Below are 26,276 nucleotides of genomic sequence, written 5' to 3' on the forward strand. Positions count from 1 at the left end.
ACTGTCTTATTTTCTACTTTGGATTTTTTCAGGAAGTGGCAACAATTGTCACTACAAAGACGTGCCTAAAAAAAAAATCAGTAAAGCAGGCAGGTGCCTACCAGGTTGGTTTGCAAATGTCCTTATGCACTTAATAAGACCTTGTCTATTTCCTGACTACTTTTCAATCCATTAATTAGTGATGTTGTACTTTCTTTGCAGGTTATCATTAGAGGCAGTAATGGGAGACTGGATGAATGAAAACCTATGCAAATTATACATCCCAACCAGTCAAAAAGACAGACTGGAGACGTCAAGTCCAAAATTTGTTAATGTCCTCAGCCATAGACATGGTTATTATTTCTCCACATGTGTCTATATTTTGATTTTCTGATTGAGTAGAAGATTATGGAAATACTGCTAGATGGCTGCCTTCATTTATTGAACTGATCTTTGTCTGCCAGTTGAGTCTGTACTTATCTCAATTGTGTAAGCCAGGTTTCACCCATGAAGACTCCCTTTTTTCATCACTTGGGACTGACTGGGGTCCCGGTTTCTGCTGATTCTCTGGTGTATTTTCTACCTGGTTTTTTACACCACTTGCTGGGCTCTGCAGGTGCTACTATCAAGGCCTCTTCACTCTGACACTCTATTGTGTTTATCTGTTTACACATCTAGCGAAAATGTGAGCCATTGGAGGGCAGAAGCTATCATATTTGTGTTATATCCACAGTGTTTATCACAGAGCTTAATATATGGATCAGGGGATTCAAACTGGTTGCCAGGCTTTTGGCCACCTGTATTTTTTGGCCAGCACAGGGTTAACAATAAGTAAATTTGAATGTCTTTAGGTGGGCCTACTCTCTGCTATTTGCCACAGTCTCTATCTTCTTATATGTGACCACAGTCAATCTCTATTTCACCAGTCTCACCCATGTAGGCACCCTAGTTTGTGGTCCTGGTTGTAGATGATGAATACATGCTAATTATGTGAATGAATACATCAATGAATGTACTTCTTATTTTGCATGGAGAATTGATTGTTATCTAAATATTCTTGTCCTGAAAATTCCCCTAGTTTCATCTCTCATTTTGGAAAATACAGGTAGAAAAACAGATAACTGTAATGCGCAATGCACAAATAAGCATTTCTGAATACTTGCCAGAGGTGAGCCACTCTGTGCATTCTAGTGGCTCAATTAGAGAGGAAAACAAATTCAACTGTGTGATTTGCAGAACCCATAAGATGCAAACAAACCATTTGCTGTGGAAAAGCTCAAGATTTTTGTATCTGAGATCTGAGATGAGTGATAACTTCTACCTTGGATCATCTTAAAACAGGCAGTGTAATTTTAAAAAACAATGACCCTGACCAACATGCCAAATGTATGTTCAACAACGTACTTCCCCAAGGTTGATTCTTAAGATACCCCCCACTATTGCCAATGACAACACGCTAGAGAACAATTCAATAAATGTGAGTTGGGGCCACAGAAATTCTCTACAGTATGAACCTCTCCCCTGGCCTAGGGGAAGTTTTAAGCAATTAACTGAATGAAATTCAGATCGTCAGACAAAAATGTTGGTACTGAGATAGTAATCTTGGGCAAAGTTAACCTTCATCTGAAGAAGTAAATTTGGTTCTTCTTTACCCATCTGATGAATGGCAGACTAAGTCTCTTAAGAGTTAACTCCAAGCCTCTAATAATTTTAACTTTTCAGAAGCAACCACTACCAGATGTTCATTTTGGCCATAAAAATTCCCACCCAATAAAAGTACAACATCCATAAAAGTTGATCTTTGAACAACTTACTACCTGTGAACATTTCCAGCTAATCAGCTTGTGTTAAATACATGTTTAGGTATTTGAAAGAAAAGAACTTGATACATAGAATCATCATTAGGACAATTCAATGCTGATGTTGATTTCCAAAGAGATTTTATAAGAAGTGTTTCTGAATAATTAGAGAATAAGACTCATTTTCTGTTAGGGCCATTCTTTTGTTCAAGAAAGTGAAGCCTACAGGATAAACTCGTAACTAGTAAGTGGCAGAGCTAGGTCTGGAGTGAGTCACTAAATTTGGTCTCTCCACACCTGCCTATAAAAAGGGGATAACATGATAATTATACCAAAGGAAAAAAAATCCTGAGTACGTATAATAACAAAGACTATTTGCACTAACAATAAAAGAAATACCATTTCTCAACGCCACGTAACAGAGTGCATATTCTTCCTTAAAGCACACACTAAAATAAACATTTGTTACTTGGACAATAGACTGAAGTTTGCTTTAACCATTATATTCGTTTTAACCCCTGGTAGATCTAGACTGACATGTTTATGTCTCAGTCATTTTTCTACTTCTGCTCTTATTGGCCCAGAAATGATGAGAAGCACCAACGAAGGAAAATGTGAGGGAAGCTAGGTGCCAAGCCCTTACATTACTGCTAGCAGATCTCAGACAGCTTTCTCTTTGACATAAAGGGACTTGTCCCAGCAAGATTAGCTCTGTGTCCTCCAAATGGAGCCAGACTGTGTTGACTGCATGGCCAACTCTGATAGGATGACCCAAGGAGGCTCCCACTGAGCAGAGAAGATATGGAACTCTAGATCCTATGCATTTGCAGACAGGGTCTTGTCGTCTTTAGAGAAGACTGTTTTAACCCTCATTGTCAAAGACTCTAGGTGGCTACAGCAATTTTCACTTATTTCACTTGAAATACTCTGGCTCATTCAAAAAGGCACAGGGATGTGGCTAGATAACTGCACTCATTGTTATCTAGCCTTTGTATGCACTTAACCGTGCTTCTGCATGTATGACAGGTAGTATAGCCGTGATAGCCAAGGAGTACACTGGGCCTTCAGAAGACACATCTTCCATTTACAATTTAAAAGAAGAGGTGCCAATATTAGATTGTCATGCAACCAAGCATACATTGTCTAAGATATAAAAGCAATTGTATCTGAAAGCGGGAAATCTCCACCTCAATTATCACATTGACAATAGGGGCATTTCTTCAGAGGCCAAATATCTGGTTGCTCAGAAGAGAAAGAAAGCTGCCTATGATACGTGCAGGAGATTTTATTTTTTTTAAGTATAATTATGACATCACTGACCAGTGCCTATAATGTAAGACCTGGTTCAAAATCTGTTTAGAGAAATTCAATATAACAAAAGTGTGTTAAAAATTTATCAGCTACATGTATGAGTCCAGTTGCCATTCTAAATGCTGGTGTGGTTATGCAGTAAAGTTAAATTGGTATAAGCAACAATATTATTCCCTGGAAGGGACATTTCCTGGGTGGAACATAGAAAAGGAGACAGGTAATATGTTTGAACAATTAAAAACAAAAAACCCAGGAAGCTGGGCAGATGAGTGTATTGTGGTGGGAAGGGGAAGTTGTGACCTTAGATTTCTGTATCTTCAGTTGTTTCACTTTCTATACCATTTAATGATTGAAAAATGCGGTTGGACTGCCGGAACCACAGAACAGGAACTCCACTGGGGCAGGAGTTAAAGGCAAAAAAGCTTTTGTGTGGGTTCACTTACTATTTTAATTCATTTGTATTCTTAGTCAGCTTTAAAGGTATGATTGCTTCTTCTGCCTACTGCTCTTTCTCTTCTTCCTTTTATGCTGTTTTACCCTTACCTCTCTCTGTTCTCTGCTAGGGGATGTAACCTTCGGCACGGTGGGAAAAGCCAATTTTGCCATAGGCCTCAGCTTGCTCTGACTCGGCTACTAACTTGACTCATAGCTTCAGGCAGGTTATTTCATGGTTCTGATGCTCATTTTCCTCAACTTGAATCAGCGATTTTATTAACTGTCTCCTGGTTTGTGAAAATTCAATATGATCACGTGTTACATGCCAATCACAGAAACTGGTGCGAAGTTGTGTTCCTCAGTGGTAGCTATTGTTGTAAGTCGGAATTGCATGACAATGGCAGCTGTTTTCTATCACGTCCTCATGTTTTCTAAATTTTTATCCCCCTTTCTCCCATTTCCTACCTTAGTATTGTTAATAGCTAATTTTTATTAAGTGGTTACCATGGCCCAGGACACTGTAATGAGGATTTTATGTGAATTACCTAATTAATTTCTCAGAAAGTATGAGATAGCTATTATTTTAAGCTATTTCATAGCTTAAATAACCAGTTTGTTGAAGTTAAAATTTAGAGAGGTTAAGTGAACTCGTCCATTTACACAATTAGTTGCCCAGGCAGAATTTGATTTGAGGTCTGACTCCAAAACCGGAGCTCTTAATCACCAGTTACACCAACTAAACGCTTCATTTCAGAGCTCGCCTATTCCCAGAGGTCCCATTCCCGTTTTAAGGTTATTTTCTGTAACTCTCTTGTATCTAATTTAAAAATGCTATTTCCCAGAGATGAGTCCCTGATCTCCCAGAAGGCATGGATCATACATTTCTTTTCCTAATCCACCCAAATTCCTGCAGCGCACAGACTTAGGCTCGTTAATAGACGGGAAAAGAAACTGACCAGGCAGTGAAACCGAGCAAACAAAGTGCAATAAGACACTTACAGCAGGAAAGCGGCGTAAAAAAAGTAGAAAAAGAAAGTAAGGGAAAGGGGGGAATAAATAGCAAATATTCGCTGAGTGCCAACAATCGCACGGGAGGGTCTTTAGGGTTCTCTGCTGAGTACTCGGGACGGCTTGCTGAGCAGTACGCCGGCCTTATCTCATAGATGAGGCACCAAGGCTCAGGAAACAGTTCTGTGGATCTGGGCGGGCATCTTCCACCCACAGTCGCGCACACGTGGCATAGGTTTAATAGGCTGTCTGGCTCGGGTACCTCTTCCCAGGGTCAGGGCGTTACAAAGGGAGGCTGCTGTCTTCCCATGAATCTATTAGGGACCTACAGGAGCGAAGAGAACCCTTCTGAGTATCAGCGAAGACAGCTTATTAAGACTTTACGAGTTTGCAAGCCATCCTCGTCCTATTTCCTCACTTCGGACTTTTTGGACACACCTTCCTTTTCCTGTGAGCCAACCCAAACGAATGAGTTACAAGTAATCGCCTTCTCTACGCCCAGCCAGTGCCCAGCACCAAGCATAGCGCCTCCTTGCAACACCCGGCTGAGCTCCCGGCGGCAGCGCGGGCGTTTGGGTCGGAGGCTGCTCAAAGGTGACGCGCGGCCGCCTCCTCCCCTTTAAGGCGGGGCTCGCAAGGGCGGTGGGGGGGCCCGAGGAAGTCCGGGGGCCCTCGGTGATGCCCCCGCCCCCGCCGCGTCAGGGTTGCTCCCTGCGCTTCCGAGTGGCGACTGCAGCGGGTCCGGTGCAGGTGAGGGGCGCGCGCCTGCCCAGCTTTGCAGCCCCCGAACGCGGCCTCGCACAGGTGAGGGCGGTGCCGGGTTCACCTGGCAGCGCGCGTGGGCCGGGCAGCACGGTCGCCGCCTGGGGGTGGGCGTCTTCTCTCAACCGAAGCTGGGAGTTGGGGAGCTGGAGGGTCCAGGATGAGAATTCAGTGGCGCTACTATCCCGGAGCTGCTTGTGGTTCAGAGATCAGAAAGGTGTCCTGAGGACTGGAGGCAGAAATCCAGGCGTGGCGTACTGGAAGGCGCACTAGGGGAGGGCAGCCTGGCCCAGAATTTCTTTGCATTTTAAAGGCCACACATTCAGTCTCCCCGGGGCGCTACGGAGTTAGTCACCGCCACATCCAGGACTCCTTCCACAGAGGTCAGTTCCTCAGCTGGGTGGGCTTTAATACGCTCTCTTCGTAGAGACCCGGAGGTTCAACTTTAATTCTTTGCGCTGACATTTGCTCAGCGACACCGGAGCAGAAATCCTTGGGATAATTGCGTAGGTAACAAACAGTGTCTCAATCCCACTGAAGATAAGTAAGTTAAAAATAAAGACAGTGATGTTGGTGGTGAACTTGAGTGGCGATGAGTTTCCCCAATTAGTTCCCCCTTGCACTGTCCATTTGTTAAGCAAATGTGCTGACGGCTTTTTTAAATGATTGGGTTGCCATAGAAGAGGTTTTCTCTAGTCTGAATGAAATTCTGTGCGATGCTGACTGAGGGTTTCAGCCTCCTCTAGATGCTTACAAGAGCTTGGTCTGGAAGGTACACGGGTGCGAACCCTTAAGGTACCAAGCAGCTTCTCAGTGAACCGTGAGACGTTAGAACACTTGCTTCAGGACGCACAGAATTCAGACACCACTTATTAAAGGATTTGTATGGATTATGACTTCCATTAGCATTCATTTTTTGCTTGAGTCAGTAGCATTTCAATTCAACAAATATTTATTGTACACCTGTTAACGGGCAGACCTCTGAGAGCCGGGCTGGTGTGCTGTTGGGTAGCACAGGTGTTGATATTAATACAAAGGGGAATTTTAAGGCACTTATTCCTCACAGGTGGGTGTTTAGAAAGAGACCAATGGCGCTGCGCTTTGCCTCAGCAGCACCTGTGTAATCGCTGGTTATAAGTATTTAAATGCAGGGAGAATGTACATCTTTGAAGAGTCTCTGTCATTAGCCTGATCAGTCATTCCAAAGCAACAAAAATTGTCAAAACCATGCTTAAAATAAGATTATTAAGAATTAGCTCTGTGCCAAGCAGCATGCTAGGCACTTTGTCTTGTCTATGAAATCTACAAAGTAGATACTATTCCCCTGTGCAGACGAGGAACTGAGGCAGAGAGGAGTCCAGTAATTTGTACAAGGTCAGTGGTGAATTTAGAAATTGCATGTGGCTATTTCTGAGTGCAGAACTCGTACTTTTTCACTATTCCATGCTGTCTCTAAGATGGAGAGCGTAAATCCGGCAGATTTAATATAAGAATTCAAATTTATATTCATAGATCCTATCTCCTGGGGATTAATGGAGTTAAAGTAGTCCTCAGGAATGAAGTGAGCACTGTTTTCATTGCACTTGTGTGGTCAAGCTGTGACCTATCTGTGACAAGCAGATGAACAGCTACATCTACTTGTAGTAGATGTAGCTTTAAAAGATAAAATTTATTATGTGTCTTAACATATTTTGAAAGGCCTTTCAAAATATGTTAAAAGATAAAATTTATTATGTGTCCTAACATATTTTGAAAGGCCTGATATATCCAAACAGGGCCAATTAATAAAATTGCATATATATTCTCTCTGTGTTATACATGGAAGGAACAGCGCATTTTCCTATTATTCGTGTGCTTTACTATGGTCTCCTCCTGCAGAGGTGAGTTTCTCAGCTGAGTGGGCTTTGAAATCAATTTCAGCTTGATTTCTTACAGCTGCAAGATGATTAGCGGTCTCTTGTCACCTGGAAAAGACTTTGTGTTTGTGTAAACCTGTGCTCACACACGAATATATATTTTTCCTTAAACCTATTTCCAGAAGTACTACTTCTGGAAATTGTAGAGTACTGCAATGTGATGATCTGGCGAGGAATCAAGTTCCTTATTTGACTTTTGCATAAAGGATTTATAACAACTGACAATTTCTTTAAGTGCATGTAAACCAGGAAAGTAATTTTCAAATTTAAATTAGTGTACTGTGGAGAATGGAAAGTGAGTGAAAAATAGTACTCTGAATTCAAATAATATTTCTTGTTGTGGAAAACACTTGCTTTCTTAAAACTTTTCTTGTAATTGTTGGTAATTACACACAGAAATGGAAGGGGTTTTATATTTAAATTACCTTGAATTGTTGCCAGTTAACTGTTGAGAAAAGGCTTTGCCCGTGAAGGGAGGATCAGGTAGAATATTTTGCCTGCATCAATCTTGGCACAGATTTTTTTTTCCCCTCTATCTTCACGTGGAGGTGAAACAGCCAGACACCTTAAACTCCTCTTTAGGAGCTGAGCTGTTAAATCCTTCCTAGAAGGTGTTTATAAAAGTGTGCCTGACCTGGTAAGGTGTTCTCATGGGGAACCAGGGTGGGTGATGAAGGAGGAGAGTATGTAGGGGATATGAAGCAGGGGCAGTTCCAAGTTTTGTGAGGCCTAAAAGGTAAACAATTTGGAGACTCTCTTTACGAAAATTAATACAAAATTAGGTGTGAAAGTGAATATGTATTTAAAATGAGAAAAAGAGATGATAATTTACTGGAGATTTCTGCCTGTTTCTGTGGAGATCTTGGGCAGTTTACCAGAAATGCGTACAAAAACAGGCGTGCTGATTGCAATCCGGCTTCCCCTCTCCCTGAGAACACTCAGCATTTCCCAGCAGCTTGTCACACCCACGGGGGGCCGTGCTAGTGAGAAGCCCAAAGTTGAAGCTCTGTTACCCTCAAAGAGTGAGAGGGAAAGTTGTGGTTAAAGGCAAAGGACTCATGCTCCACTGAGCAGGGAAGAGACTGCTGGATGGGACAGCAGAGACACTCTGGACACTCATGTCCGACGAACAATTCTGAGAGCTGGTCTTCAAGACTTTCCAGGTTGGTTTGTTTCTCAGGGATGCCTTTGGCCATTGGCTTTTCCAACTATCAGTCACCATTTATTGGGAGTTTTCTAATGTCCCAAGTCCTGAGTAAGGCGAAGTCCTGATTGTCAAGAACTCCCAGTCTCATGGAGCTGATTTCATTGATCACAGTGCTTTGTTATAGGCTTGCATAGAGATGCCACAGGGGCCTTGGAGGGTTCCTGATGGCTTGAGCTGAGTTTGGAGTTACTGTGATGGAGTCCAGGAGGGTCATTCTAAGTGAGCAGAGAGCCATTAAAAGCCCTGGTGGTGGTCGGGCACAGTGGCTCACGCCTGTAATCCCAGCACTTTGGGAGGCCGAGTTGGGTGGATCACCTGAGGTCAGGAGTTCGAGACCGGCCTGGCCAGCATGGCGAAACCCCGTCTCTACTAAAAATACAAAAATTAGCCCGGCGTGGTGGCAGCGCCTATAATCCTAGCTAATTGGGAGGCTGAGGTAGGAGAATGGCTTGAACTTGGGAGGCGGAGGTTGCAGCAGTGAGCCAAGATTGCACCATTGCATTCCAGCCTGGGAGACAAGAGCGAAACTCTGTCTCAAAAAAAAAAAAAAAAAAAGCCCTGGTGGTTTAGACTCATTCATTCTCCTCCACTGATGTTCTTCGAGTCCGGCAGCACCTACGTACCTGAGATTAACTTGTTAGAAATGCACGTTCTCAGGCACCCCGCATTAGGAGCTCTGCGTCTAGAGCACAGTAATCTGTGCTTTCAGAAGCCCTCCGGATGATTCTGGTGCGTGCTAAAATCTGAAAACCACTGGTCTTAATATTTAAGAGAACAGATAGGGCATGGAATCCCTTATGGAGATCACTGGGAGGGAACTGAAATTAATAATAATAGTACTATATTAGTGTTGTAATATGATAATTTGTATTACTATCACTAACATTTATTGAGCACTCAGGTTGTGCCAGGCATTTTGCTAAGAAATATTAACTCTTAATCTTTGGTACAAACCCGGGGTAACGCAGGGCTATGATCACCTGGATTTAAATGTGAGAAAACTGAAAGAGAAATAGGAAATTGTCCGTAGTCACACAGCTGGAAAGTGGTTCAGCCGGGATTCAAGCACAGGCTGTCTGGTTTTAGAACCTTCCTCCTCTTTTATCTTGCCTGGGAGAGTTTTCATTGATGCCACTGTTGTGTGTTGGCATTGGCCGAGAGGCAGGCCTGGGATTGCTTGGGATGTGCCTGTTTAACAATCGTAGTCATTTGCTGACTACTGTGGTTAAGAAATTTTTCATTAGAGACAAATTTCCAAACTAGGAAGGAAGAACTTTATTGTCATTTACTCCTGATGCAGACTTTTAAAGTTTCATGAATGAATAGACATGATTCCATATAAATGATTACATCACATGCAAATACCATTTCCCATAGCGTCATGATTAAGGGCTCCTATGGATTACCCAGCGGGGAGTGATGTTGGTGATTATGGAAGGTGGCCTTGTTTCCTGGTTTAGGAATGCTGGGATTTGATCTGATTATTAGAGGCCTCTCTTCTAGAGGCCAAGCACCTCCCCAGGCCACAGAGGATTTGAAGGTGATGCTGTGTTTGTTCATTACATTTTGGAAGATATTCAGAAGAGCTGTGCCTTGTCCTATTACATTTTTTTTTTCTGGTAAAAAAAAAAAAAAGTTGCCTATGATTCAATCCTTTTTTTTCTTTCTTTCTTTTTTTTTTTTCTTTTTTTTCTTTTTTTTACGAAATAGCCCCATGGTGTCAAGCAGCGTGAGTAAGAATGTACAGATAGTGACATGGATATGTGTGCGAGTGCGTAGAGTGATGGTTTGCTCTCGGGTATAAACCTAAGGTTGCTGTGCCTTTACTTCCCCTCTAGAAAAAAATGTTTACACAAACATTAATTTGAGTTTATGGTAGGCAGCAGAATCTAATTCTGAGAATGCCAGCTGTGTCATCTATGCATGCGTTCATTCATTCATGTGGTCACTGGTTGCCTGCCTAGTTGTGCTAAATATTATGTTAGGCACCAGAAGAGATACAGTGTGACCAAAACAGACATGATCCCCATGGACCGGAATAGAAGTCCTTGTAGTGCAATGTTATGGGAGAACAGAATAGATGCCCTCCCTCTGGCAGTGAGTCAGCAGGAAAGGCGCTCATAAGTTATTGTAGATCAGGAGGGAGGTAGGTTATTGGGCTTGATTAAGGCCTTAGGGAAGTGGAGGTGCGGCAGGATTTGAGAGATAACTAGGAAGATTACACAGGTGACCAGGGGAGGTGGGTGATGAGAGAGAGGGAGGTGCTGGGCCTGCGGATCAGGTTTGAGCCTTGGGCTGCTGGCTTGGTGCCGGTAACATAAGTCAGTATTGGAGGAGGAGAAGCCTCTTTTCAGAGAATTATGACCTTCATGGACACTGAGTCTGAGATGTCTGGATGACCCCAAGGTAGAGATTTTAGGTGGATAATTGGATAGGATAAAGGTCTGCACTCCAGGAAAGAGGTTGGCAATGTAGAGATTTGAAAGAACTGGTCTTTGGATGGTAATTGAATAATTGACTAAATATCAACTGATTGAATAATGCAGTTGCTATAACAACTGAATAATTCAATCAACTGAACTCATTCTTCAGCGAGTGGAGATGAATCCTCCACTCTCTTTGGCCTTTGAGATATTTATTTGAGAGGTGGAGGTGGAAGGGCATCCTCAATGTGGAAAAGCAAACAAGGGCCATTGAAAGCAGTTGAGGACAGGACTAAACTCGGATTTTTCCTTTTTTTTTTTATGCTGCCCAAATTCTTATCTAAGGGGTCTGGGGAGTCATGCCCTACAAACTATAAATTCTTATCAAATGGGTTTCATTTAACCCTGTATATCATGACTTACTTTCCAATCTGACTCTGGCATAACATTACCTGACAAAGAAGAAAGTGGAAATATTTTACCCCAAAAGTATGTTTCTTTGCCACATTTTGAAATGGTCCTGCAAAGCTGTCCTTTGTGGGGTCACATGTGCATCTTTAAAGAATCTCTATTTTCTTCCAGGCCCTCCCTATCCTGAAGAGATTAAGAGTCTAGCACCTTTTAAGGTCTGAATAGGAAACATTTGTCATCTATCATCTCTAAGGGCAGCCACTGTAAGACTTCAAAGAACCTTGCTCTCCACAATTTTTTATCTTAACCTGAACATTTCCTTTCTATTGATCCCAGGTCTTTAGACAAACTCAACCAATTGTCAATCAGAAAATGTTTACATTTATCTATAGCCTGGAAGCCACCCCCAGCCCCGCGCACTTTGAGTTGTCACGCCTTTTTGAACCAAACCGATGTATTTCTTGAACGTATTTCATTGATGTGTCATGCCTCTCTAAAATGTATAAAATCAAGCTGCACCCTGACCACCTTGGGCACATGTTCTCAGGACCTCCTGAGGGCTGAGTCACGGGCCATGGTCACTCATATTTGGCTCGGAATAAATCTCTTAAAATATTTTACAGAGTTTGACTCTTTTTTGTTGACATAGTAGAGTGAGGAGTGAACAAGGAGGTTGTTGAAAGCTAGTGTTCAGAATTTGAGCCCATATCATTTTTATGAGGTAAAACGGTTATCATATATCCTCTTGTTATTTTCTGTTACAAAAACACACATTTTAAATTTATGTATATCGTATGAATCATAAATGAATCATATCATTTTGTGTATTGTGTAGATTGGCCAGTGCTGCTTTGGAGTAGCTGTTAGAATATTAATTTTTATATAGAATAGATAGGTTTTCTTAGGTGCTCCAAGTAGAAGGCTTTTTTAAAACTGCTAAAAGGTAGCTAGGAGAAAAAAAAAAGTTCTTTTATCCAAAAACTATTCACTGAGCATGTGCTATACATGTTATGTGCTGAAATTTTAGTTGTGAATAAAACAAATAGATCCTCATCCTCTCAGAGCTTACAGTTGAGAGGGGAAACCAGACAATTTCACAAGTGATTACAATGAAGTGTGCTGTTCGTTAAGGGTAAGGGACAGGGTGCTATGAGAGCAGGTGGTGAGGGCCACATCCAAAGTGCCACCTAGGCCTGGCAGGAAGGAGATGGAGAAGCACAGAGGGAGTGTTTTGAGAAATCACTGGATGGATGCTTTTGAGGAACTGAAAGCCTAGGCTAGTCTGTTTAAGCTTTGTTAATGACAAGTTATTAATAAGTGGGAATATTCATGAGAGGTCTGCGACCTGATGGGGAAAACTAAAAAGGAAGTATTAAACCTATCTGTGTGACCACGCCCATGTTCTGTGAAGGGTTTTGAAGAATCCAAGATACAATGGAGTTGACAGTGCAAAAAAAAAAAAAAAAAAAGAAAAAAGAAAAACTAAAAACAAAAACACCCAAATTAAAAACAAAAATACCAAAATCAAAAACAAAAATGATTGGGTAATGCTTACTTTTTTTAAGGTGGTGGTTGGGGAACTACTTTTAGCATTATGAAGCATGTTTGGATTTAGCCTGAGAACTTGGGTAATATATCAAAAAATAACATTATATTTCTTGGACTACAGTAACCATTATTGCTATAATAATCTTGCTTAACGTAAAAGATATGTATATAGATATGCTTAGCTTCTTCGGTTTATAGTCTGGAAATGACCTTTGGGATCAGCTTTTCCACCTCCAGTTGCCCCTTCATGAATAATCTGGGGCTCAGGAGTGCTGCAGGCTCAATTATTATTTTCACTGGGTCAGTTGGTGACAACATCTGTTGGGTAGAATCTGTCCTGAGTTCCTTGTCCTACAGCGACAATGCTTCACTTGAAGACCTCTTGTTTGTTGTTGGAACAGGCCCAGTAAATAATTATCTCCATCTCCTTTAAGTCTTTACTTACATGAGCTCCCTCCCCTGTCTTCCTTATCTCCTACTTTTTCTGACACTGTGCTATGTTTTGAATTCCGTAGGAATCCTTGGCGGAAGTTGCCTTCAGGATTTTAGGCCTGTCTAAACAGGTAGAATTTATCTGACATTTCTTTCACTCCCTTAAGCCTCATGTGAGTTGGCACAGAGACATGTAACTTTGGCAAAGAATGAGAAAGAAGGTTCTGGGGAAGTTTTCTCTGTTAATATTTGAACCAAAAGACACGGTGGGGCTTGGAAAGTATCTGATGAATTGTTTTTAAATGTCATGAACTATTTATGTGCCCCCAAATTATGTTTGATCAGATAGGTGTGGCCCTGATCAGTAATAACAGACTGGTATTTGGTCCTTTTATTAACTATTTCCTCTCCAATTTCCTTTCCAAAGCCACGTGTCAGTTTCTAGCATTGTCACTATGAGCCCAAGATCCAGAATTATTACTTTATTGTTTAGTTTTGGGGTACAGTTGTCAGGCTGTGCCTTTTCATTGGTGGTTTTTTTCTTGTTTGTTTTGTTTTTTAAGTAGAAGTTTTTGCTTTTCCTAGTTTACAGGACACACAGATTTAGCTGCTGTGTATTTTATTTTGTGTACTAGCTACCTGATACTTCAGAGTCTCTACTCAGTGGTAGCATTATCTTAGTCATGCTAATCCTCTTAGGAACCCTATTAGATAGGAATCATCTCCATTTTATTGAAGGGAACACTGAGACTCAGTGAAACCTAGAACTTGCACAAGGTCACCCAACTGGGTTGGAAATCTGGCCTATGTCTTTTTTTACTTTCTACCCCTGTTATTTGATTTCAAGCTAGTGCTGTTTCAACCATTTCAATCACTGCACTCTGTTTTGCATCCCAGGGAAATTATTTCACCCCAAGACTTGAGGGGTTGCAAGACCCATTCCAACTAAGATTTCAGAAATTCCTCTACCTCCTGAGTTTGGAAGTAGCTGTTCTGTGCATTCTCAGGCTCAATGCAAAGGTGAAATCCTTCATGACAGGGGAGGCTTTAAAACCACATCCATGTAGACCTGGAATCTTGCTAAACCCTGTTGTGAAGATAAACGCAGCATGGTCTTGATAAATATGTCATTTAAGAGCAATTTCCTGCCAGATGACTGTGTATATATGAAGCTGGGTAATCTGGAAAAGTCTCTATCCTTTGTCTGATCCAAGTGATGCTGTAAACAGGATTGTTAGATTTGTATAACAAAGCTAGCAATCACATCTAAATATTACTACACTTAATTCCTAAGTGTTCATGTGAGAACAACTTCATTGTGTTTTTATGTTTTTGAATGATGTAACCTTTTAAATATATACAGATGTTGGCATTTCAAAACCCAGGAAAATTCCTGTGGTGCTATTGATTAGATCAAGGTACTTTTTTGGTGTGTATCTATTATTAGCATTAAGACACACTTATCAAATAAGATCTTTTCAGGATCCAGAGTATACAAACATGGTGGATGTTTTGGTTATCGTGGTCTTCAAGAAGCTGGGGTTACTTCTCTGAATACTCCACTTATCCCCAGCAGAGCTTCTGAGATATCTCCTAGGGATCCCCCTTTAGTTTCATGTAGAGTCGGTGGCTTTCTAGGATGTGAGAGCAAATGCAGAGGCTGGTGTAAATGGCAGGGGAAAGTAGTGGAAGAATGTAACTAATACTCCCTGGGACCCTACAATCTGATGTGCCGGGCACAGCCTCATCTGCTTTTGAGAACACTCATCGGTGTTGTTTAATATTCATTCCAATAAGCAGCCATTTTACTATAGGTTATGAATGGTAATTTTGTATTTTTGTTTAACCTATTTTCTAATGCAAATTTTGCTGACCAATTCTGGATGTCTTGTTTGTGCAATTTTGGTTGTTTCCATGGTTTGTAGTAATATCCTAAATCTGGCCAGTCGGAAAACCAGGTCTTGCCTGTCATATCTTTTTGCTGGTGGCAGTGGGTCAGAGCTGACTGACTTAGTACTTACAAGGCATTTGTATTATTGTTGCTTTTTAAAGTATGTGATTAAGCATAGGATAGAATAGTATAGAACAATACTGTGTGCTGATGTATGCATGCAGATATATATATTTTTTTTCTGGAAATGAGTGCTAGAAACTTACTAGTGGTTCCTTTGTGGAGATGGTCTAGTTTGAGCTAAGTCACTTTTTATCCTTTGCCTCTAGGCACAATTACAGTTTCCTAAGGCATACCCACTTAAAAAAAAAAAAAGTTACCAGGTTTAATTCAGTGGTGAGATAATAGGGCTTTTTATTTTTGTCTTTAAAATGTCATTAAAAAAATTATCCTTGGACCTGAGAATATTAAACAGACTTTGAATTTGTTTAATATTTTATAGTTTTTTAAAAGTCTGGCATTTATTATTAGATTTTATTAGTTTCTTTGAGATCAGGAGAATTAGCACTACTGTGTATGGTTGTTGAAATGATTAAGGAGAGAAAAGGTTCCAAATTATTCTCTCCATTCAGCAAGAGTTCCTGTAGGCCACTTCTGATGAAGTAGGTGCAGAATGGAACCACTTAAAACGTTTCTACTCCAGTGAGCAAGTAATGAAGGCCTATGCTATGGCTCCCTCAAACCACCTTGTTACTGGGGAAAGTCTGGGTTTTGAATTCAGACAAACCCCAGCTCAAATATCAGTTCTGCCATATATTAGCTGTGGGACGTTGACATCTCTGGAACTCAGTTTTCTCATTTGTAAAATGGAGATGAAAATACTTTGAGATGCCTGTGGATGTTAGTAAGAATACATGTAGACTGCCTTGCACATAACAGATACTTCATAAATGTCTATTATTCAAGGAAAAGAGGGAGTCTGGATTCTTCGTAATAAGCAAACCTACAGAGGTTTGGGTAAGTGCCTGCCTACGTTGTTATGTCAGCTTTCTCAGAGATCAGACATCTGTGCACTGCTGAGGTTTTTTTCTACATTGCCTTCTAACCAGGATAAGGATGAGAAAGCATGGTAGGATCTGATACTAAATTACAGTATTAAAAGAAACAAGAGGCACATTTTTGGGCCAGTAACAATTTAAAAAATCTAGTCTATTTACCCAACTTGAGGCTGTTATTTTTAGAGATGAGACACTAGACACTGAAAGTTTTTTTTAAACTTTAGATTTTTATTTTCATTTTAAAGATGTTTTTCCCTTTTGCATTTTTAACTAAGTTTTGAGGTCAGAAAGCGAGTATTGCACATGCACATATCCTATTGGCAGTACTGGGTTTAGTGGTTTCTTGGTAGTTACCGTATAATTTGATGAAAGCCTGGCCACTTCTGGGGTTAGCTGACAGTGTTTCCTAAATATATGTATATATATGTAGATACACATATATACGTATATATGTAGACATATATACGTATATATGTGTATCTACATATATATGTGTATATATGTGTATCTACATATATATGTGTATATATGTGTATCTACATATATGTGTGTATATATGTATCTACATATATATGTGTATATATGTATCTACGTGTGTATATATGTATCTATGTGTGTATATATGTATCTACGTGTGTGTATATATGTATCTACAGGTGTGTATATATGTATCTATGGGTGTGTATATATGTATCTACAGGTGTGTATATATTTACGGGTGTGTATCTATATACGTGTGTGTATATACATACACATATTTACACACATGTGTATGTATATATACATACACATATATTTATATACACACATATGTGTATGTATATATACACATGTGTGTATATATACATATATACATATATGTATATACACACATATGTGTATGTGTATATACACATATGCGTATATGTGTATATACACACACATATGCGTATATGTGTATATACACACACATATGCGTATATGTGTATATACACACACATATGCGTATATGTGTATATACACACACATATGCGTATATGTGTATATACACACACATATGCGTATATGTGTATATACACACACATATGCGTATATGTGTATACACACACATGCGCGTCACACATATGCGTATGTGTGTACACACACACACGTGCGCGTGTGTGTGTGTACACGCACGTGCGTATGTGTGTATACACGCACGTGCGTATGTGTATATATTTGTATACATCTATATGTATACACATACTTATGTGTATATATTTGTATACATCTGTATGTATACACATACGTATGTGTATATATTTGTATACATCTGTATGTATACACATACGTATGTGTATATATTTATGTACGTACATGTATACACATACGTATGTATATTTATATATGTATATGTATACACATACGTATGTATATTTATATACGTATCTGAATACACATACATAGGTATATTTATATACGTATATGTATACACATAGATAGGTATATTTATATACGTATATGTATACACATAGATAGGTATATTTATATACGTATATGTATACACATACATAGGTATATTTATATACGTATATGTATACACATACATAGGTATATTTATATACGTATATGTATACACATACATAGGTATATTTATATACGTATATGTATACACATACATATGTACCTATATTTATATACGTATATGTATACACATACGTATGTACCTATATTTATATACATATATGTATACACATACGTATGTATCTATATTTTTATACGTATATGTATACACATACATATGTATATATATTTTATATGTATATGTATATACATACATATGTATATATATTTTTATACATACATATGTATACACATATATGTGTATATATTTATACACATATATATATACATGTTAGTATATTTATACACACATATATATTTATACATGTTTGTATATTTATACACACATATGTATATATTTATACACACATATTTGTGTGTATATATTTATACATATATGTGTATATACACATATGTGTATATATTTACATACATATATGTATACATATTTACATACATATGTATATATATTTACATACATATGTATATATATTTATATACATACGTGTATATATTTATATACATGTGTGTATATATACATATATGTATATATTTATATACATGTGTGTATATATACATATATGTGTATATATACATATATATATGTGTATATGTACCTCTATGTGTGTATATATACATATATTTGTGTATATATACATATATGTATGTATGTATACATATATGTGTGTATATATACACATATGTGTATATATATGCATATATAGTGTATATATATACTATATATGTATATATTTGTATATGTGTACATATATATACGTATATGTACATATACGTATATATACACATACATATGTGTATGTGTATATATGTATATATACATACATGTGTATGTGTATATATGTATATATACATAGATGTGTATGTGTATATATGTATATATACATACATGTGTATGTGTATATATGTATATATACATACATGTGTATGTGTATATATGTATATATACATATGTATGTGTATATATACATATATAAATATATGTGTGTGTGTGTATATATATATATATAGACAAGAGAGTACCTTTGAAGGCTTTGGAAGGTGAAACCTAGTCAGTGGCTTCATTGGAGCACATACCTACATTTCTGATTGCTCCTCCCCCAGCCAAAAATATTGATTAGCTATGATTTCACGTTTAAACAGGGCAATAGAGAAAATGGAAATGTTTTCTAGTTTCAAAAAACTTGTCTCCCTGGAGTGTCAAGCTTCATCTTCATGAAAAGATTATTAGTGGTAACCGCTTCGGAGCAGAGAGGATTTTAAAGGCAGATGAGGTCTGTGTAGGCTGAGAGTGGGGAGGAAAAATGTGACTTGAGTCTGGAAGAATGGGAGGGACTGGCTGTCAAAGGCTTGGGGAGAGGTCGTCACTTTTGTCTCTGTTCCTCTCACATTGTGTAGCCTCTTGGAACTTTGCTGAAGGACCCTTTGCAATGCTACACATATTAGGAATGGACACTGAAACCGTCACCTACAGGAAATGAGGTGTCAGAGACTGAAGGACAGGTGGCTTAAAGGTCAAGTATTTGGAGCTGAGCCAATGAGCCTGAATCTCAGCTCTACTATGTAGTAATTGTGTGTCACTGGGAAAGTTACTTAAGCTTTCTGTGCCTCAGTTTATTCGTCAGTGAATGAGGCATCTAATAGTACCTACCTTATAGAGTTATGAGGATTATAGGATAGTATTTCTAAAGTGCTTAGTACCTGATACCTGAAGCACCGTAGCCTCCCCTTAAGGAGTAGCTGCAGTGGCTGATGCTCTTGTTGTTTGGAAATATTGATGGTGGAGAGACTCATTTAACTTTAATGCCATATAATGTGTCATGTTTACCTCCCTTAATAGAACCTAATAATTGCTTCATATTGAAAAACTCATTTGCAGTATTTTAGCTCAGTGGGAAGATTGATTTGGATGTTTTTAATCATTCTAAGCCTTTGTTCTAGCCGAGGCTCTATGAAATGGGTTGCAAAATCCACAGACTGAGAAATGATAGAAAACTAGGGAAAGTTCATTTGGGAATTATCAATTTAAGCTGTCACATGATAATGTCCACTTCATTGCACTGACACTGGCATTGATGGAATCCAAGTGGTGGAGAAAAATCGATTTAACCTTTTTAAAAGATGATGGTTTTAATATTGATAAGTGTTCTTTACCTTTTCATTTGAGAGATGCTACTGTAATGGAATGCCTTATAAATACTAATGAGTGCTGACTGCCATCTTTGATAGTAACTCCTTTGAGTATTTTAAGACAAACTCCCATGATCTGGGCAAATGTCATGTTAATGCATCCCAGACAGGTTGAGAAATATATTCATTAAATCATGCTTCACATGAGTGTAGGAAGAGTTTATTAATTTATATTTAAAAACCTTTGTAGATTCACAGGCCAAAAAAGGGCTTAGGAGGTGTGTGTGTGTGTGGGCGCGTGAGTGCATGTGATTCCTTTTAATTCATCTGTGGCAGCTTTTTCTCCTTTGATTGAGACATTTGGATCAGTTCAGAGGGCATTGGATGTACATCAGTCAGCTCCTCATGAGTGCTTCCTGGGTGCCTCACCTGCTGCCCTTTCTTAGTCCCCAGCATGCTGGGGAATTCCAGCTGTCTCCAGGATCCTCAGGATTGTAAAGGATTTCTGCCTATTAAGATCCAAATGTTAATGGAAAGAGGGGACAGAGAGCTGGGCTTTAGGATCCATGCCAGTTCTAGGATCCTTCAATTCTTGGTTGATAGTGTCTGAGATCACTTACGTGGGCCTTACTCTGTTGTGGAGTTCAGGGGCTTCATTGTCAACCTGTTGATGGTGATTTTGTAAAGATATTAAGAGGAGTGGGTCATTTCATCACGAAATGATTGGGAAAAACCAGATGGGATGTCCAAGCAGATAAAACGGGCGCATCCTCACCATAGTTTACTCCCTGACCTTCAATCAGTAAGACTGATGATCATTACTAATTTAATGCCTCTGTAAAAAGCTGCCCTGTACCTTATCATAGAGCAATAAATATGTATTACACAACATGTTTTTCCAAAAAGCTTAACAGTTATGAAGCTCTTTAGGTTGATGAACTCCACTAGTCTCTAGGCAGGCTTGGATTTCTAGTAAATATTCAGTCATGATGTTAATAAAACGAATCCTCTTCTGAATTCATTCATTTGTTCGTTCCATCAAAACTTATCTGCAATGTGCCAGGTATTGATGTGGACTAGGAAAATCCAGTCTCTTCCCCTCAGGGCACTTACAGTATTGCAGGGTGGTATTGAGGAGTAGATTAGGAGATTAAGTAAATAAACTAACAAGATCATGTTGGATCCTTAGGGCCATCAAGAATGTGAGGTGTGATGAGATTATGACATGGAGGTGCTGCTTCACACTAGAAGGTCAGGATTAGAGTTAGGCTTGGGGTAGAACTTGTTAAGGAGGTGATTCCTGATGTGGGACCTGAAAGAGCCAGGTTTTTGATCTCTGCAAAGGTCACATTATGTAACGAATAACAGCCTTGAATAAGGAAACAAAATCCCTACACTTGCACCCCAAGTGTTTGATGCACCCATTTTCTCCTTATGCTAGGTTTCTAGTGTTATACTTCACACAGGCATTACCCTTCCACCAAGTAGAACTGAACCATCTCAAAATAATGGGCCTCTTCCAGGCAAGGACTTGACTGTGGCTCAGTAGATCCTACCTTTCTTCACACAAACCAAGTTGGCTGAACTTTGCTGCTAATGAGAGCTCCTTCTGTGTTTACTTTCCAATTACATTGGCCAGTCAGGTAAGCCTAGAGCTTTGGCCAGGCTTGCTTTAACTTTCCTTTGATGCTTAAAATATGCTCTTTCGCTTGTTGCTTTTAGCTCTCCGTAAATGCCACACTGTCCTGTCATTCTCAGGCTGTCAAGATTCTGTCCGCTTGTGTCAAGATACTTATTGGAAATTAGAGCTTCCTCTACTTTAAGTCTGAATCTTTTCAACACTGGATTTTTATATGATTTACGAAATTTGAATTGTTTGGTGAACAATGAGCCAAAATAGACAGTGAGGCTTTGCAAAGGCGCAAGTGTCTTAATCAAGAACCCTTCCTGCTCAGTCCGTGGAAACTTACCCAGTGGTATAAACCCTGCCACGGTGGCTTACACAGGTTCTCTGTGCTTTTTGTTGATTAACTCAATATGGAACAGTATGCTTTGGGTCCTGAGAGTCAGAAGGAATGGTAATACAGAATTATAACTTTATAGAAAAGCAGAAATTTACTAAATTAAATGTTAAACTCGAGCTTAAATGCTATTGAAGCACTTGTGTTGTGCAGATAGATGCCTGTACTGATTGTTCTCTTTCTGGAGCTTCTGTTCTGTGCAGAGATGACAAACATGATAATATTTTATTGCACATAAGTAGGAGTTAAGAATCTGGGATAGATATCTGTCTTGATTTTCCATAATATGCCTGTACTATGTGAAGTGGTTTCATTTATTTTACAGAGCACTGTGTTATTTAGAATATTCTAAAACTATATGTGGACTTTCCTGTATTGGCTGTTGAATAAGAACTAATTAGCTGTGCCATATCTTGAGTTAGCAAGGCCTCTTGAATTGTCTTAAAGAAAGTTGTAGGATATTTCTGGTCCTTCTATAGGATCTATGTTTCTGATATTTGTGCTGAGATGGTGATGGTAATACCAGCCTAGAGCCATTGCTCCCCTTTCCAAAGCCCAAGGCAGATGTTCAAGTGAATGACATCATATTTCCCACTGAGTCTCAGAATCTTTTTTTTGTTTTTTTGAGACGGAGTCTCACTCTGTCACCCAGGCTGGAGTGCAGTGAGTGGCGTGATCTCAGCTCACTGCAACCTCCGCCTCCTGGGTTCACGCCATTCTCCTGCCTCAGCCTCTCGAGTAGCTGGGACTACAGGCACCCGCCACCACGCCCAGCTAATTTTTTGTATTTTTAGTAGAGACGGGGTTTCACTGTGTTAGCCAGTATGGTCTCGATCTCCTGACCTCGTGATCCACCCACCTCAGCCTCCCAAACTGCTGGGATTACAGGCATGAGCCACTGTGCCTGGCCAGAATCTTTTTTTTAATAACAGCTCTTCAGGTAGCTGTCATGAGTTGATCTGAGCTGGTCACCAGAAACCTAGTTGTCATCCAAGACTGTTTTTGATTAAACTTTTTCTTTCTGTTGTCTGAAAGCACACATACAAAATGTCACTGCAAACATTACTTTTATTTTTACATTCGCTTATTACAAAACATTATGTCAATAGTAAAAGAAAAAAAAAGCACATATTATCTGCCTTTGGAAAAAATCAGCCATCAGTGATTTTTTCATTTTTTTTTTCCCCAACTTAAGCCATACTTGTACATCACTTCACAGAGCCATAAACATAGTTTTGGTAGAATTTTGTAGTTTGTGTTTTTCACTTAAAATTATACCATAAATTATTTTCCAGGTGACTACATAGCATTGGAGAATTCATTTTTAATGGCTGCATTAGTGAAAATGAGTGGCTCGTATTTCTGTTCCTGGTGTATGTGTGTATCTAAAAATATATCACTTAATATGCATTCTGTGCTACATTTCCTAGGCTTGTAGAACATTTATAGTTTGTAGTAACTCAGTTGTCACCTTGTGCAAACTGTGCAAGAGATTCTATCCTTCACTTGTGCTGATGGAGTAATTTAAAATTTCATGTCGTGAGCACGTATTGGGGATTACTATAGAAGCCTATGAACCCTGGATTTTTGTATGGATTTTCTCTAATATACTCTAAATCTAAAAACACATTAAGGCAAAGCACCTGGCTCCTCAAAGAGCTAACACCATGAAATTACCTAGAAAACAAAATTTAGCTAAATGAATTTATACCTTACTACAGGGACTGAGAGTTATCTATTTTTTTCTATTAGCTGAACAGCAGTCTTTATCTCTGTTATATGAAATGACATGAGCTGTGCAAGGTGAAGTCACGCAGAGAACAATCATAACATTAAGAGAAATGTGGCCTGAAAGAATACATTTTGATTTTTATGCTACTTATAGAGTTCAGTGTGATGGAGCTAGCAAAATTGACAGCAGAGCCCAACAATTTTAGTACAGAATTTATCTGCTCTGGGAAAAAGCTGTCTTCGTTGTGTTATGAAATGTGAATTGGTGTTGGGTATTTATAGAGTGAGAGGCAGCAGAAAATGTCCTCATAGTCAAGTTTAAGAAAATGTCTTATCTAAATGAGAAGCAATACATTGACATTTATACTGACATAAGTAGCATGACTATGGAAGATGATTAGATAAGAGTGGCCCTTGGTTGACTTCATGACTTCTGTTTGATTGGCAGTGTATAAAATGTAGTAATTTCACATAAACATTTGGGCTGAGAGCATCTCTTGAAAGATCTGAGTGTGAGGCGAGTCAGCCTGCATTCCTGCAGAGCTGCCCTAGCCACAGTGAGGATAGCACCCATGGTCACCTGGGATTTTGACCCTGACAAATAAATACATCTTTTTACTTTACCAAATTCATCTCCTTAAAATGTGTCAGTTTCTAGACCTGTACATTCATTCCAACTTGGCTTAAAATTAATAAATTTTGTCATTTTTATGTTTTCTTAATCATCCTAAAATACACATAACCTAATATGCATTTTTTTTTTTTTTTGAGACGGAGTTTCGCTCTTGTTGCCCAGGCTGGAGTGCAGTGGCGCAATCTCAGCTCACTGCAACCTCCACCTCCCAGGTTCAAGCAATTCTCCTGCCTCAGCCTCCTGAGTAGCTAGGCTTACAGGCGCCCGCCACCACGCCTGGCTAATTTTTGTATTTTTAGTAGAGACGGGGTTTCTCCATGTCAGTCGGGCTGGTGTCGAACTCCCGACGTCGGGTGATCCACCTGCCTTGGCCTCCCAAAGTGCTGGGATTATAGGCGTGAGCCACCACACCTGGCTGCAATGATCATTTTTAAGTATACAGTTCAGTGACGTTATGTTTATATTGTTGCACAAGTGTCACCTCCATCCGTCTCCTGAACTCTTCATTTTGTGTAACTGAAACTGTGTCCATTAAACACTGTTTCCTCATTGTCCTCTCCCTCTGCCCCTGACAGCCATCATTCTACTTTCTGTCTCCACGAATTTGACTACTCTAAGTGGCTCCCATAAGAGGACTCCTATAGTATTTGTCCATTTGTGACTGGCTTATTTCCCTTAGCATAATGTCCTCAAGGTTCATCCACGTTCTAGCAATTGCCAGAATTTCCTTCTTCTTAAAGGCTGAATAATAATATGTTGTATGTATTTATCGCATTTTGTTCATTCGTAGACACTTGAATTGCTTCTTTTGCCTATTGCAAATAGTGCTGCTAGGAACATTGGTGTACAATTATTTAAGTCCCTGCTTTCATTTCTTTTGGGCAGATACCCAGAAGTGGAATTGCTAGATTATGTGATAATTCTATGGTTATTTTCTTGAAGAACTGCTACATCATTTTTCCATAGCGGCTGTACCATTTTACATTTCCACCAACAGCACACTAGGGTTCCAATCTCTCTAGAGTCTTGCCAACACTTGCCATTTTCTGTTTTGTTGTTGTTGATAGCCATTCTAGTGAGTTTAAAGTGTGTCTCATAATTTCCATGTACATTTCCCTAAGAATTAGTGATATTGAGTATAACTTTTTTACAGAGCTTACTACAGTTGTAAGACATGACCTTTTGAATTGTCATTGTAAGAAAATTACCTGGCAGATCAAAAGATCTGGATTCTAGTAATGTCTCCATCTTTAATTAGCCATTTGACCTTCAATTCTGTTTGACAACAGTTAATTAGGCTGTGCTGTGCTAAGTGCTGATCACCTCATGAGGTGACACAGAGTGGAGAAAAATAAACCACAAATTTTTTATTCATGCCTCTGGTTTACAGATTTTTTTTTTTTGGTCTCAAAGTAATAACAAGGTATCACAGCTTAAACTTTTCTAATTCTAAAGTTTGTAATCTGTCACCTAAACTTATAAGTGTAACTTAGATTCTCTACAGACCTAGGTAGGGTTACCAGCCATCAAAATAAGACATGAAAAGTATGATATAAGGGAAACAGGTAATTTTGAAATTTTTGGAGGATCTGTGGTTAATATCTGAACCTTATTTACAATTTCTACTTATTTATAAATTTGATTAAAAATTAGCATATCTTAATTAAATGTTGTTTATTTTATCTTATCTCTTGTCATACCTTGCTTATCTGGCTTCCCAGCTCATTACAGCCTGGCTTCTGTGTCCCCGAGGTGTCTGCTGCCCTCCCAGTAACCAAACAAGTTGGGGCCACCTCTGCTTCCCTCAGCTGACTTTTCTGCAACATTTGCAATTGTTGCTTACTCCTTGAAACTTCCTCTCTCAGCTTCCTTAGTCCTGTTCTCTTCCCCTCCGCCCCACCACCCCCAGCTCTCCTGTGCTTCCCTGGACATTCTCCCTCAGTTTTCATTATGAGTTCTCTTTCCTCTGTGCTGCCACTAA

General features: G+C 39.2%; 1 protein-coding gene across 19 annotated transcripts in view; it reads left to right on the forward strand.

Moving 5' to 3' along the window:
• Positions 1-4,818: 4,818 nt before the first annotated feature.
• MCTP2 (multiple C2 and transmembrane domain containing 2) overlaps positions 4,819-26,276 on the forward strand; it is a 254,545-nt gene continuing 233,087 nt past the window's right edge. For 6 of the 19 annotated variants that reach the window (XR_010151517.1, XM_063794359.1, XM_063794358.1 and 3 more), the window contains exon 1: positions 5,072-5,336. The gene's annotated coding sequence lies outside the window, so the exon portion shown is untranslated. Of the gene's footprint in view, positions 5,678-26,276 lie in introns of all 19 variants that reach the window. The other 13 variants (XR_010151516.1, XM_016927474.4, XM_063794361.1 and 10 more) reach the window with 11 other exon arrangements.

Source organism: Pan troglodytes, chromosome 16 (assembly GCF_028858775.2).
Source record: "Pan troglodytes isolate AG18354 chromosome 16, NHGRI_mPanTro3-v2.0_pri, whole genome shotgun sequence".
Classification (NCBI taxonomy): domain Eukaryota; kingdom Metazoa; phylum Chordata; class Mammalia; order Primates; family Hominidae; genus Pan; species Pan troglodytes.